Raw genomic sequence first — 16,637 nt, 5'->3', positions numbered from 1 at the left:
TTAAAGTTTTTGGGTTTTTTTTGTTTTGTTTTCCAGGTTGTGAATTTTCTTTATAAACCCTAAAAACAAAAGGTGAAGTGTAACTAGCTACATTTGTTTAAAAGGAAAAAAAAAAATTTCCTGCCTGCCAAGATCTTACATTGGATGCTAAGGTTTTCTCTCCCGTGGGGTATGCGTAGTCAGAATCTGAGAGACATGGTAGCAAAATTTGCTCTGCAAAGGAAATTGCTTTACTAGAGGTGGCTTAAAATTATCTGGTTTCTATTTATGTTCATTACTCAAATACCTGGGGAGAAGTAACCTTGGCTGAGACTTCAAATCCCTGCCTTTTCAAGGAAGGGTTTCCAAAGCTGACAGACCCCATCTCTGGGTTATCCACAGTCTCCCAAAAGAAAAAAAATGCAAGCTGTATTTCTGAAAAGATAAAGAGGATTTCTTTTCCATCCTGTTTTTTAGGCAACATGGAAAATATTTTTTTAAAAAAAAATGACATTACAAACCACTTCTCCCCATTTTGCTACATGCTACAAGCAGGAACAGCAGCTTTTTGAGAAACATCCATAGGAATAATAGATCACAAAGGCATGAGAGAACTGGAAATAACAGAAACCATGAAGAAAAAGATTTTGGAAGGTACAAAAAAAACCCTCAAAAGTTTTCTACCTACCTGATTTCCCATCCACGAGTTGTCGACACTCCCCAACCCCCCCAGTTCTAAGGTCTGCATCTTAACTAGCTAAAAGCTATTAAATAGTCAGAGAATTAGTTTTGGACCCATGTGTATATTAGAACATCTAAAGGGAAATTAGGCAAATAATCACTTTTTATTCAGAAGCCTAACTCAATTTTAATATTAGAAGAGTACTACTTACTTCCAGTCCCACCAGTTTTCCCAGAATCTCCACCCCATTAAACTTGCTTGGCAAGATACTGACTGACGACGCATTCCCCCAATGAAATGCAAGTTAAGAATCACTTGATCATCAGCATTCTTTGGCAGACTGTTCCTGAGAGTGTTTCACAGGCTGCTGAGGAATCTAGGAGCTGATTAATGCTTCCTTAGGTATTACATACGCCTGATCTACACTGGTAACCCCTTCCGGGGACATGAGGCCGCAAGTCACATCTGGAGAACTCTTCACGTTCCACATAGGTTGCTCAATCACTCCGTTCCTTCTTTTTGCTCCTATTTGAGTGCTATGGCTAGTCACTCCTATCTAGTATCTGCCAAAGATCACTATCAGTGTAATAGTAAACTTTGTAGAAAGCAATCCTAACTAACATTACTTTTAGATTTTCTAACAATAACATAACAAAATAGCCAAGCCAGTTATTTCTGCTGAGGAACAACAGATCTGCAAATCATGGGGCACTGGTAAAAAGAAATTTCAATACAAAAGCCTTCGGAACATATTTATATAAAATTATGTTAAAGACAGCCAGAAACACCTTTCTTTTATGCAAATCTCATAGAATATGAATCCCTCCTGGCCCAAACTTGTGCACACTAAGGATTCTACCTTATTCATTACTTCCACTTCTTAAAATCAAGTATAGCTAGCAAAACTTATGCTGTGCTCTACACACATAGCCCCTAGGCAATGGACAAAATAAAGTCTGCTTTGGGATATATGTTTACTAAATGCATGAAACGTTAACAAACTCTGTTTCTAGAAATCCAGAGATGCAGAATTCCAGAGTCAGAAATGTAAGATAAGACCCTGGAAACTGCACTGGATACGGCCAGAAAAATGTTAATGCTAACAAATCGCTGCTGTAACACATTTTTTGTTGGGCAACAAGTTAAAAGCACTTTAACACAGATGACATTCACCAGACAGTCACAGTCATCCACACAAAGAGAAGACTATTTTGTTGTTGTTTTTGGAATATCTGACTATGTATATTAGGCAATGGTTTCATTTCAGTGCTAAGTTACGGCCATACTGACAGCCAAGTCACATATACTTACCTTGAAGCAAGAATAAACAGGAAGGTTAAAAACACTGTGGCACTTCATGGGTGTTTGAAAGACAGGCTGTTGTCTAGCTACATACTTAATGTTCATTATTCTACCTTGAAAGAAAGGCTAAAATGTATTCAATGCTATTAATGAACAACTAAGAAGCAGGTATGCTCATCACATCAAAAAAAGCTTCATAAGGCAAGCTAGTGGTAGGTTAACCCCAAACCAGTCCTTTCTATCACCTTTACCAGATAAGCAACTGGCTTCTACTCTGCTACTCACTATTACAGGATATTCCCTGCAAGTTCAGTTGTGAAATAAAAAAACTATGGGACCTCAATAACTCCCTGGAAAACGATGGCATCTTGCAGGCATCTGAGGTTGGAGGTGATCATAGAATCGCCAAAGAAACTGTAAAATTATAAAAGGGCAGGACAGAGCCACTTAATCCCTGCAGCGAGGTGGACTTGACCGTATCAAAACCTCAAGACATTAAGGATCTGACTCGCCTAAACAGAGGGATTGCCAAGGAGATCAAAAAGGACAGCAACACTAAGGATCTCGAGAGCGTTTCTTCCCCAATTTCAACACTTTACCCAGCAATTAAAAACAATGGCTTTCTGTACATGTAATCAACTGCACAACTGTGCTTTAAATCTGTGGGCTTCCACCCTCAGTCAGGCCTCAAGTTAGCTGCAGGGGGATTCTGTCAAAACAGGATTAGGCCACAAGAAGAGGTGGCCAGAACTGAGTAGAGGCGATGGTTCTCAGCAGGGGGAACAATATATATGTTTGCATCTAATCAAGACTTAAGGGGAGTGCCTACATTTTTTAATTAAAACGCTTAACGAGCTTAATGTACAAGATTCAGTAATAGGACCTTTTGGCAGTAATGTACAGGATACCCCTTAAAAAAAAAAAAAAAGAAAAAGAAAACATGCTCATTATAGGTACTTCTACACTCCTGCTCCTCCTTTAGTGTGGACTTTTTTTGGGTGGAGTTTAGATATTCCTGGGGAGTGCAACATTGCTCTATGATTATAAAGTGAATTTGTGATAGAAGTAGCCCTTTGTAAAACAAATTAAAAATTAAAAAAAAAAATTCAAGTAGTGTCTGCCTTTGCTTAAATTAATTTCCTACCCCTAGCTTTAAGTCCTGCCCATGTTCCCCTTGCATTCAGAGATGCTGAGTAAAGACATGTTGTGATTATTTTCAGAAGGAAGGTGGAAAGCTGGAACAAGCTCAAGATTAAACCAAGGGGAAGATATTTTGCCAGTGTCTGTGAAAACCAGAAGGTGGTGAGCCACCGTCTTCATTTTAGAAGAACAAAAAGCCACCTTCAGTACTCACTCCTAGCTAGCAAATAATACATCAGAATCCCTCCATTTTACCTCACAGAATAAAAAAACAAAAGGTGACTTTTTTATATCGTTGTACTGTCCTTGCACTAATACTTTTCCTGGTACTAGAACTTACCTTTAGCAACCTGTATGCAGAGATGTATCTTCAAATATACATGACCACGTACATCAGAGTGTTTAAAAGTTCACAAACATACTCATTAATATAAAACACAAGTCATTTGACTTGTCATTTGTATAATGCCTTGTCATGAACTTCTGTGTGAATTAGATACATGCCCAGTAAAACAAGTATAGCTCATCTGCATCCACAAAAGCTCCATTTGCATGGATGGTCACTGCAAACTAGTAGATACGTTTGGCATGCAGCTCTACATACCTGCACATGCTCCTTCAGCCGCTCTGTATTTTCAGAATCTGATCTTGTAAGTCTACCCATTTCCTCAGATGAACACCCCACCTTTCTTTATAAGCACACACTGTCATTCATGCTAGCTGGCATTCCTGTGTTTTTCCAATGTCTGTAGTAACATACCCCGTAACTGCCAACTGATTTTTTTATCTGTTTTCACAAAAATTAATTTGAGTTCCGAATGCCTGATTGACCTGTGGAACTGCCTCAGAAAAAAAACAGAGGGTGGCCACAGAATTTCCACATACAGAAACAATATTTGAAAATGCAACTCTACTTGTTTTGCCCATACTACAATGATTTCTAGAACTCTCAACTACCAGAACTTAAAACGTTAATAAACCACGAACATGCATTTCCTATGGCTTTCCACTCGTAAGGCTGAGACAGGAAAGCAAATACTTAAGGAACAATGACAGAAAAAGTACATTTTTAAGGTTACTGTAAAAACAGTAGAAGTAGACATAAGAAAATAAACAAGGTTGTATCATTTTGTATTTTCAAGAAAGAAGCTATTCATGAAGTATAGAGGAAAGAAGAAGAACGTATTTTATTCCTCCCCTCTTGGGGCTTTTAAATATACACAACATATCGCAAGCTCTGGGAATTTTCAAAAAGAATAACGCAGCACATAAGCAGTAATAACATTCAGAGCCTCTGAACATTTCCCTAGCTCATCTCCAAGCACACATTCCAGTGTAAAGATCCATGCTTTGAGCTTCATTCAGAAGACACACAGAATGCTGAGGCACTTTGTACAGCTATTATCTGAAAAAGTCTGACCCCGCAACAAATGACACTATAGAAGAAAGCTAAATTATCAAAACTTTATTTCAGCATTGTATGCTCAACAGGGTGTTTTGCATATCTAAGCAGCCAATTTGCTGCTAGGTAAGCAAAGAATTTCTGATCCTGTTTGTACAACGCTGAACTCCAGCACACAAGAGGGTGAACTGTGAATATTCTGTGAAGCTCATTTGATTAAATCACTTACTATTTTTGTGATAGTATTTCTGTAAAGGAAAAGAGCTTCCATTTACCCAAACGTAAATGTCACTTTAACAGAAACGTGAATACATGATCTGTATGAAGAAAAACAAACATATAGGGCCTAGCCAGCCTATTACTTTTTGAAGTGAAGCCTTTTTATGCTTAGCAGATGACAAATCCTTTTGGTATATTCAATATTTAATATCCACCACTTAGTCCTAGGTTTTGCTTTTGTCATATTTAAAAGAAAAGAAAATAACATGTCATTTTCCAGGGCCTAGAATAGTAGTACTGCACTCAATATGGATAGTGATTAATAACAAGCAATCTTTCCTCTCTTTCCCTATTCAGATCTTTTCTGTCCCCTCTGGCTTTTTTTTTCAGTCTGAAAATCCTTGTAAGATTTTGCTCCTCACCCATTGTAGCACTCTGGGATTGTGTGGATGGGAAGGATGGATTTCAGCCACTTGGCCCATTGACTCACTCATCAAAGTACCATCTGATATACTTAGGCTTCTTTATGTCATCTCAAAGGTTCAAGATTAAGCAATGAAACCTGGATCCCTTGCGCTGTGACACCCAGGATGAAATAGATCAGAAAAGTTGGTAAAAATGTAATTGTTCTTGTTAGCAAAGCACAAGTCCAGAGAAAAACAGCTAAGACTGTCTTTGTAACAGATCTCATCAAGTATATAGGCACTTCACAAAAACAAAGGCTGAAAAGGGATAAAACTCCTCCCTCTACATACCTAAGGGATAACTATCAGAGAAGCAATGTTATTTGATCTAACAGATATGGTGACTACAAGGATATAGCCAAACCACCATGAAAACATCAGATGGCTTGTATCCACCAGAGGCTTTTGAACCGCCTCAGCATCTTTTCTGGTTCCATTTCCAGTTCAAGGCCATGCAACTTCCCCGTGCTGATCACACTTCCCTCTAGGAATAGTTCTTCATTGACATACTGACCATCCAGACCAAGACCCTCGCTGAGGGAAAAAACTGCAGCTACTTACTATTACTGCCACTTCAATCACAAAAATACTGGACAGATAGAACAAGCTAAGTAACTCTACAGAAAAGAATCTAATGGTTGCAGAGAAATTACAAGGTGAACATGAGTCAACAGTGTTTATTTATTTTGACAGCAGCACTGCACTTCATGGGGTTCAAAGACAAATATAACCCAGGTCTCAGCTGGAGTACAGCACCCAGCTTTGGAATGTTGTGCCTTAAGGAAGAGGTGTACCTAATACAGACTATACACAGAAAGCCAGTAAGAATAATCAGATGTTCAGCAAACAACCTACAAGGAAAGGCTGAAGAAATAGAGGAGGCTGGCCTGACAAAGAGACCACAAAGTCTGTGAGTACTTTATTTGAAGTGTTAAAAAAACCACCCCAAAATGAAACAAAGGGAAATACCTTTTTTTCTGTTCACAGCCTGTACAAGAAGAAATGGGCTTACACTGCAGCAAGGAAGATTCAGGTTAGACATTATGACTCGCAAGGATGGCAAGGTACTGGAGCAAATTATTGGGGAGCAGAAATTTCAGTACTACCTCCAAGAGCAGCCTACATAAACATCTGTTAGGAAGAAAGTTATGTGTAGGTGACCCTGCCCTGAGAAGAAGTATGGACTAGAGGGCCTCCTGTACTTATGAGTCAAAGTTTGCTATTTTCATATTCTATCATTATTTGTTTGTTTTACTATAATGTCTATAAAGTCTAGCCACTGACTCATGCCAAGTCCTGGGATAGGATAAACATGTTACAGAAATTCCACAATGCACACAAAGAAATGTAAGAGGCAGCAGTGGAATAGACAAGTAGGGAGGCCCAAAGAAACAGCAAGACAGCACTGATAGTCCCAATGACCCATCAACAAGTAACTCTGAAGACTTTTGCAGTCATCATAGCAAAGGAAAATTAAGGGTTGTTTAGGAGAAGGGGTTGTTTATGGGATACTCCTCCTTGTATGAAAATAATGGGTTTTAAATGCAATTGACAGACAACAGAGGCTGGCACACTGGATGAAGCAAAATTTGTGGCTGACTAAGGTGAGGAGAAATAAGGCAGTGTGGGATCTGAGATAATGAAAAATACTTCCTACTGAAAGCAAGAGAGCACAGCACAAGAAAGGGATGAAATATCAAACCACTATCCTGTACAATGCCCTCCACGGCATCGCTCTGTATGGATGTAACACATGATGAACTTTGTCAAGTTAGAGAAAACAATATTGGAAGGAGTGATTAATTAGATGGTGAAATGTTGCTTAAGTTTTCCATGTGCAGATGGCCAAGTACCACATTATTTAAGATTTCATGTAGAAAGAAATATGGAAGTTTAGACAACCCTACTCAGAATTAGAGGAAATCTTATTTCAAAGATGATGCCCGATTTGAATTTGCATGATAAGCAAATAAGGCTGTTTCATCTGCTGCAACTAAGACAGTGAAGAAGGAGGACTGGCAAAGGAAGCAAATCTCATTTAACTGTGTGATGCATAAGCTGATGCCTCATTTAGAGAGATACTTTCAGAAAGACAAAATAAGATTTAAAATTGTGACAGAAAACACAACTAGGTAACACCAGAACTCCTGGTATGACCACTAGTTTCATGCTTATGCAAAGTGAGGGACAGAGGAAACAACACGACGACTGTGGTCTTTGATTACATACAGAAAAACAAACATGACATGGTAAGGAAGCCTCTAGGAAGGTAAGAAAACTGGTGGCAAGCAGCCACAGATGCCATGGGAAAACAGACGTCCAAGAGCATGACTGCTAGTGGCAGAAGCAAGATGACAAAGGAAATTTCTGCTTCTAGCTAGTGGAAAATCTCAGTCCTCTCGTTAGGGAATAAACATGTTTACGTTGCCTTTGCACCCCATTGTATGTTGTAGACTGACCAGTGTAAACAGATTTTAAAAAAGCAGACATCATAACCTCTTCTGCTCTGAGATGAAGTTCAGTTTTTGACTTGAACATCACTACAGTTGAGCTGTGAATCACAACCTCAAATGATTTATCTGTGAACGAATGTTACAAGATCACCTGTCTCAAGACAGAACGGATGACTGAGCCATTTACCCAATTTAGTCATAATGTTACAGGTTAACCCCCAACATTTGCCAGGCTTGCCCACAGCAAACACCGACACTTTCTTGTTTTCCAGGAGACTGTTTTCACCTGCAATTTCATGAAAGGCTGACGCACCACATAAACCTCAAGTAGTAAAATGGGGTGCATACAAGTAAAGTTTAAAATGCATTACATCTATCTGGAGGGCTGGCAACAAGACAATCACATCACCATTTATATATTCCTACACAATTAAAGCAAAATCTTTTGTTCGGATCACAGAACTCAGCTGTGTCAATTGAATTGCTCTGATTGAACTAATTGAATTTCAATTGCTCAAGTCTGGTTTTGAACAGTTTTGTATGACATTCAAAAGACTGAAGACTTCCTTTATAAATGGAAGTGTGTGTGGGGAGGGACAACAAATGATTTGGCTGTTACCCAGAAAATAACAAATGTGTAATGTATTTCACTGGAGCAGCATACCGAGTTTTATCTTTCAGCAGAGCCCTCCATTTACCAGGGCGGTGCATGAAGCACTTCCTACGTTTTAGGGTCCTCTTTCCACAAGGAAGGAGGTAAGGACCCTCACTCTGCAGTCTCCTGAAGTAAAACTGAACATCACTTATCCAAGTCCTCCTTCACCCCTGTAGCTACTATTGCGTTAGCAGACATGAAACATACTTGAATTACAGCTTCAGAGGACAAAATGCATGGACTACTTGTGAAACTACTGCTTTTGCCGCCCAGAAACTCCATATCCACCTAGGAGGGAAAACAACACAATGTGGCCACAAGAGGATTAGGATTCTCAATTATTTCCAGAAAAACATTTATTTAATTAAATTTTAATTAAATGCCAGGCTAGATCTCATGACTGATGTCTACCAGCAGCTTCTGTACAAACTTGCTGATTGTTCTTTATTCCCACTGCAGAAGTGGAACTGTAAGTGGCTTATGAGCGAAAACCAAAGAGTTCATGAAGCCAACGGCAACAATTCCATTAACTCTATGAGCCAGACCACCACATCCAATGTGCGCTCAACCTCCTATTCAGCACCAATTCATCATACTTATTCCAGCACATCACTTCCTCTTTAAAGGCATCAATGGTGCAGGCACGCAAGAATCCTGCTTTGTAACTTTCTAAAATGGCCCATCTACTTTATAATTAATTTCGTTTCAATAGTAACTTCGATGCTACAGAATTTGCTTCCTTCCCCCTTCATTCTGTCTCTGAATAAAGAAAGTATCCACATATTCTAGCACAAGTCAAGACTTCAATTTGTTAAATTAACTTTTCCCTTTCTTCCTCCATGTCTTAAAAGCAGCTGCATTTATTTTTATAACTGTACATAAAAAATGGTAGAAGACACATGACATGCTTGAAGTCTAGCCTGCACTCCTAAGGAGCACCAAGTCCTTTTGGGTAGACAGATAGGAAGGGTAACTCTGCCATCTGTTAGGATTTGTAAGTTCTGATCTATCTAGGTTTCCCACACGACATCCAAATCACCACAGCTTAATTTACCTATCTATACAATGGATATGAGTCTTCCTCCAAGTTTGTACATCTCATGGATATCATTCATAGTTATGAATGATTCTGCGATTCTTCATAGTTACCAATCCATTGGCTGGCATTATCTCTGGCTCAATGAGTTTTTGAACCATTACAAGAATTGCAAAAAACAGGAGTTTCATATCCTATCGGCACCTGTGATCAGCCTTAGAGTTTAACAATGGATTTATGTAATTGGGCAAAAAAAAAAAAAAGTGATGACTGTACAACACACCATACCTTTACATTAGGCAGAAAAATTAACAAGTCACAAAGAAAAGCAGAGAAACTAAAGGATTATTAAACTCTTATTTGTTAACCTACTTTGGAGACTGTGAAGACCTAATTGTTGAAGAAAAACACTCTGGGATGAGCTGATCTCCTTTTACACCAGCTGAAACCGTAGTTTTCATTTTAGAACTAAACTATTTTTGTTTCATTGGCTTTAAAAGGAGATAATTTAAATTTTTAAAAAATAATCAGTTTTCACCGTGCTTTCCGTATTGGAAAGAGGTTCAAAGATGGCACAGAAAAAGCATTAAACTACAATTCTCAGGCCTGGGGGTTTCATTGTTCAAAAAAAATAACCACAACCTTCAGGCAAAAATAAATTTTGTAGAGAATCTTAATTTTTAATGGCATTTTCAAAAGCGCAGTGTGACTCTCATTCCATAAACTGAAGCCATCTATGAGGAAGAAAATATGCAATATAACTGCCATAAAAAAGGTTACTTTATTAGGGCTGAGCCTCAATGCATACACACACATGCCAGACATGTAAGCTACAGAACTGCACTACTTACTATTGCTGTTTGCAGTCAGGAAGTGCTTGGGAGGAGTACAGGGAGTCTCTTCTTGCCCTGTATTACAGTTCAGTCCTATAGTAGTACTACTTTAGGACTCATGTTTTGCCTGAATTTAAGTCTGTAGGAACGGTACTGTAGCAGTCAACAGGAGCAACAGCCAGGGATGCTTACAGAACATTTTCATGAAATAACTAACAATCTTGTGACAACTTTGTATACTGGAACTTCTGATTCCCTCTTTACCTCTTTTCTGAAGCAAGCCACAAAAACCTTTGCTCAAGAACGCCAAACAAGCTGCAGGAGGTAACTTCTTAAGAAACAGGAGGTGGAAACGACCGAAGTGAAGCAACAGCAGATGAGAGGTTGAGAAGGGCAAACCTGGCAATTCTTTGAAGAAGGTAAATAAGACTGAATAAAATTAGGAAGGTTGCGTGTGCATACGTATGTGTTGCTGATACTCAGAACAGGTAGAAAGGAAGCTAAATATTCTCTTAAATAGGACAGAATAACTATTTCTGCTGCACAGATGAAATGTTATGATCTGCTAATGCAGACATTGGGGCTAGGCAGTTAAATAGACTGCTCTGACTATAAAAATCAGAGTTCCTGGATTCCAGACCCATCTTTGACACTAGACTGATGCGTGACCTTTGGCAATTCACTTTAACAATTTCAGTTGGAAACTGCACTTGCTGAATGCTAGAAAAGTGAGTTTTGATAACACGTTAGTGAGAGAAATCATGTTTTGGGGTAAGTATTTCAGAAGTCCCCCACTTCCCAGTAGAAGAATTTTCCCCTTGGAACAAAAAATCTCTCTTAAAAGGAAGCCTGGGTCTAGCAGAACATTCCTTATCCCCCATCCCCCCGAATTTTTCAAGAGCTCCTCACTCCAAATTCCATTTTGGATTAAATCTGAAATGTTCCGTTCAACATAATTGGAAACAAATATTAATAAATGAAAAGTCTGACCTACAGTTTAAGGAATGTCAAATGGAAAGTATTATCACAGAGAGAAGTAGAAAAGTCCTATTTATTACAATACTGAAACAAATGAATTTATTACTGAAATAAAACCTTGTGTAATGAAGTGCAAAAATAAAAGGCATTTATGTTTAAGGGTTGGGGTTTTTTTCTTGCCTGAATTCAACAGGTTTTACTCATTATCAGAGTAATTCAGTCCCTCTGAATCCCTGCCCTTTCACTATTATTTACAGAAAACACAGAACAAAATCTTAACACCTCCAATTCCAAAATTTTAGCCCAGCCTAATCACTTTAGGAAATCCTGTGAAGCTTTGGTGTCAGTTTGAAACCTAGCAGAAACAGCTCCATGCACGTACGCTGGTCTGAAGTTGGCAAGTGGAACAAGGTATTACACTGCTGCTGCTCCCATCTTTATCACTTATACTACGACCAGTAGAGCATGGGACATGACAGATTTTTTTCGTACTGGCAGAAGTTACTACGGCAGCTGCACTGGTAATTACGCTAGTAACTATGTCCCATGAATCACATTCCTCTTGAAGTCCCCTGCCCAAGAACTGTCCTCACTTTCATCTTTGCTACTTAAACTGTCAGACTTGAAAGCTCCCACATCCACTGCAGCAAGTTTCGTACAATATGCTCTTTCTACAGCCAGTGCTTTTGAGCGTAAGAAAGAAATGCACTTTGTTCTTCCTAAATACTTCTGCTAAATCAAAACCTAATCATTCTGTAAAGCATAAAAACAAGTACATTTCCTCCCCCCCGAAAAGAGTATAACTGGTAAAATACTCCCAAAAGTTTTTTTAAAGTCCTAGTGGAGCAGTAAGGCTGCTGCACCTTCAACTACATTCATACTGCTGGTGTGCAGGCCCTGTAAAAAACTGACATCATGTTCTTGTTGCTTTAAGTTACTCAGACAAACTGCTATTAAAAAAAACCAAAAAACTACCTTTCCACTTATCCCAACACACACCGATTTGACAAGAATCTCCGAATTTTCTGTTTTAATTAGTCCTCCAAATGTTTCTTGTCATCTTCAGGAACAGCTAAATCAGTCCTGCATAGTATTTTCAATAAACTTCATTTTATACAGTTTCATTTTGACATCAGCATTCACTGTATTTTCCACCTTAGTTACAAAATACATTAACACTTATTTTTAGCTTTGAATTCTGGTATGTAGCCTTCTTAAACTTTTTGTACTAAAATTTGCCTTTTTTTTTTTACCTACCTCTGATTTTGTTTTATTCTGCCACACCACAGCTGATTTTATCAGCTTTTTAAAAGGAATTTTATCAGGAGTTTTGCAAGAATCTCTACAGTTCTTTTCCCACTTCTGTGTTGACCCACTCATAGATTTATGACAGGCTTAAAAAAAATAATGCTGATTTCCCATCCTCCCTCTCGTCAGATGTCTAACAAGTTACTGTATTTTGATTCTCTACAAACTACTTAGGAAAGCTGTATGGCCTGCTCATTTGACTTCAAAGTTATGCTATTTCTTCAATTTAGGATTTTTTCACTTTCATGTTATACACACATCTTGCCCCCAAATTATCCTGAAGGTTTATCTAGCAATTAAATGAATCTGTAATATTTTTGGCTTACAATGTCAAATTCATGAGATTTTACAAAAGTTCTGAAGTTGATCATGGAGAGGACAGCTTGTAAAAGGATGACCAACGGCAGTAAGAATGGCTGAATATTCAGTTACAAAGCAAGGAATATGTATTATAAGCCACTGGAACTAACTCAACACATTTTTCATTTGTTAAATCCTGTACAGTAAAATGAAGTATCAAAGCCATAAAAAAGCATTTATTTGTAACGATGTCATCCTACCTTCATAATAAAATGATTAATGCTTCAGAAAAGAAATACAAAGAAATCTGCCTGTTTATGTAATGAATTGCCTGATAATCTAAAGAATACCGAAGAATAAGCTTCATGAATACTCTCAAGCATTCTTTTCACAAAAAGAGATGATATACAGAGCATCTCCTGGTTAAAAAGCAAAACAAAACCTCCAAAACTAATCTAAACCCTGTCCTAAAAGCGCACTAACTCTGACAACCAGTTTTGGTAGGAAATAAAGCATATTTGACAAACAGAAACTTGGGACAGCAGCAGGAGGAAGTGCCATACTGCAAACGACTTGCAGAAAACTATTTAAACTATTTTAAAAACTGGGGTACAAGTTATGGAAGGTTTATGGGTATATACATTGATCAATCTATTCCCGCAGACCAGCAAAAATGTGTGAAACAATTTCTTCGTTTGGTTAATTAATGTTTCTAGGCTCCACTGGTATGCCTGATATTGTGCAAATAAAAAGGGAAATAACATCCAACACTCAACTCGGGGGAAAAAAAAGCCAGTTTTAAGGCATACCAGAAGTATTCACCACCTCTTCTCCTAATTTGCCAACCTAAACCAGCTGCTTCCCATTCTATACATGGCTGTAAATAACCTTTCTTCACTTCTTGTCAGAGCTTCCCAGTTGAGCATCAATCTCTTACTTGAAACACTGCTAGAAAACAGAATATTGTGACACAAATGTGCAGTATTTGCAAGCAATTAATGCAGAAACCAATGGGAATCACTCATAAGCCAGAGCAATTATACACCGGTCCCGGAAGCAAGCACTGAAAAACATACTGTTTTGAACTTGCCCAACTCCCTCAAAGGACTGATTACATTAAAAAAACCCAGCAAATAACAGCAGAGAAGAACCCTTCTGGGTTTAGACTTGACCACTCAGTTTACTCCTTGCTAACCACTACCAGGAGAAATTTAAAACAACTGACAAGCCTCTTAAAACAGTAGTAAACTCCAGAGCTTATTCATCCAACATCTTGAGCTCCTTTTCTTTCTTTTTTTATTCTGCCTGTAGCACTCCCCTACTGATTTTAAGGGTCTCAAAGAATAAATTTGTGTTGTCAGAAAATTCACTTAGTTTCCCCATACTCATTTTTGTACCTTTTCCCCGGAATTCCTGGATACCAGCAACCAACACTTTTCTAAATTCCCCTTAAAGACCAATAGTCCAGCTATGCTGGGCAGTGGGGAAGTTAAGGGTGGGAAGAGGGAGAATTTAAAAACAGAATTTTCTCTTTCCAGTTACCATCTCTCCGTAGACAGAAATGACTGAAGAAGATGTTACACAAAACATGAAGGAATGCATTGTCTAGATGCAGCAGGGACAAACAAGATACCAGCACATCTACAAAGGAGTATTATAAGCCACAAAAAACAATCAGCAGTTCATTCAGCAAATGTTCAGCTACCCAGCAATTTTACAGACTTACAACACAGTAGAATTTCACACATGATGCATATGCTTAACGTACAGGAGCCCTTTATATGAAACTTGTGTTAATGTAAGGCTGCGGTATTCATGTTAAAAAAAAAAAAGAAAGAAAAAAGAAACCATCCATAACAAAAACATAAACTGTGGATGAAATCACCTAATTTGCCAAGTTACGGTTACATTAAATAGCTTTTAAAGCTAGGTCAGAAAATAGCTAAAAGATAATCATATAGAAATGCATGAAAACCTAACTCAGGCTCAGCCCTAACTGAAGAGTTTCTACAGCTAGTGTTTTTAGGATTTTAGATTTCAGCCCAGGATTCTGACACATGATCAGCTGCAACATGCAAACCTTGGTATTTAGAATTTCCTTTTCATATAGTTAACAACAGACTACTTTGAGCAATGAAGAAATTGGACAAATATGTGAACTATGTGCAAAAATCAAACATTAACTGTAGTGATTACTCACAATATTAACTCCTTTGTGCTTGAGCTTTAAAAACCAGAACATACAGATAAGAACAGAAAATATTTTGATCTTCCAACAGGAGACTGACCAGGGATCCTACAGAGGAGTTTCCCACCATTGTCCGACAAGACAGGATTCCATACACTGTGTCAGTACACAGTATTTCTAATCAATGACATCTATAAGAGATTAGTTGACAGCTTTATTCATACAAAAGCATCATAAAAATTCCTCAACTAAGACTTAGTATTGCTTCATCAAAATGTAACAGTTTCTTCCTCTATTACAAAGAGAACAAAACCGGATCCTTAGTTGAAATGGCATAATCATACCCATTTTTAAAACTGATTTACATTTTTTCATATCCTAAAAGTATTAATCAGTCCAGTGACCAGATTTTTCTTGTTGCCGTTTGTTTAAGAAAAGCTGTACTCTGGAAAGATGTTATTTAGAATTTATTTACCATTCCGATAGGATGCTTAGGTATTTGACCTGTGGAACATTTCCATTCATTTTCAATTCTCCAAAGAGTTTTCAAGACTTCTCAAACCCTTGCAGTACAAGCACCATGCACACGAATTGGGCAGAGAGGAAACCAACAGGTTTTAAACATTTAATTTTGGTTTTGAACTTTGAGTAAGTTTCCCCCAATAGGTTGGAGGGGGACACTTTATACAACTTTATATAATTAGAACACACAACACGTTTTTTCTTCTGAGAAAACAAAGGAAAAAGTATCTCTGTACTCTCAGAAACTTTTTTTTTTAAAATATTATGTTGATTTAGTTAATACTTATAGTCACTTTGTTTCCATGATAAAAGTTCTTTTCCAAAGGTCTTCACCTGTGCCATGAAAACAGATTCCAGACCAAACCTTCCTCTGTGAAGCCTCAACCCTGGGGCCACCTTTGTTCACACCTGTAAAGGAGAATTTAAAAGAGAGCTAAAATAAAATTCACCCTGATCCTGAAGTCCTAAACGCTTTGTAAAGTTTATATTCTAAAACTACTACAGTAATTTCTGTTATGTTGAAACCAGTGCCACAGAACAATAAATAAAATGGCTTGTCCACGTCACAGACAAAACCAAAATCCAACGGCTCTAACAGCTAAATCATAATGAGGCCCTAAACCATCACAAAAATATTAACCTGTTACAGAATACTACTGGTACCGTACTGTAAGTTACACTTTTTACCTTAAGCTGGACCCAGCTTGACCTTTCTCCCAGCTCGCACACTCTCAACAGAAATTGTCCTTAGCTGTCAACTGCATTCCTTACAGTTTATCCACAGACGAGGCGGGTAAAAGAAGTATCTCCATCCTGCACTGCAAAATATTTTGACAAGACAGACAGTTTTCCAGCAATTCTCATCTTTTTGTTGATAGCAAATATCAAATGTTTTAAGCAACTCTTCGGGATTTTTACAGCCCTATCTTTTTCAACCACCTGAGGTGAAGGTAAGGTTAACAAGTCCACTGAAACTCTGGTGACTCTGCACAAAGGGACAAGCAGGCATCTCACTAAGCGCGTGAAGCACATTTTACCTATCTTCTGCTACACCCAGTGAAAGCGGTCCCCTGCGTTTGATAAAACCAGTCACAAGTACACGGAGACAAGCAAGCGTGGGGTTTCGCCACTGTCAGAACGCTAGTGGATCCAACACCTGACGCAGACAGCAAGCCC

General features: G+C 38.2%; 1 long non-coding RNA gene across 12 annotated transcripts in view; it reads right to left on the bottom strand.

Annotated features, from left to right (window-relative positions):
* The window catches only part of LOC115342099, a 35,049-nt gene that overhangs the window by 15,269 nt on the left and 3,143 nt on the right, over positions 1-16,637 (bottom strand). For 3 of the 12 annotated variants that reach the window (XR_003923635.1, XR_003923627.1, XR_003923633.1), the window contains exons 2-4: positions 16,149-16,279; positions 15,795-15,869; positions 15,040-15,130 (exon numbers count right to left, since the gene is read on the bottom strand). This is a non-coding gene — a long non-coding RNA (uncharacterized LOC115342099). The other 9 variants (XR_003923629.2, XR_003923630.2, XR_005932543.1 and 6 more) reach the window with 5 other exon arrangements.

Source organism: Aquila chrysaetos, chromosome 5, assembly GCF_900496995.4.
Source record: "Aquila chrysaetos chrysaetos chromosome 5, bAquChr1.4, whole genome shotgun sequence".
Lineage (NCBI taxonomy): Eukaryota > Metazoa > Chordata > Aves > Accipitriformes > Accipitridae > Aquila > Aquila chrysaetos.
This window is presented reverse-complemented; position numbering and strand designations above follow the sequence as displayed.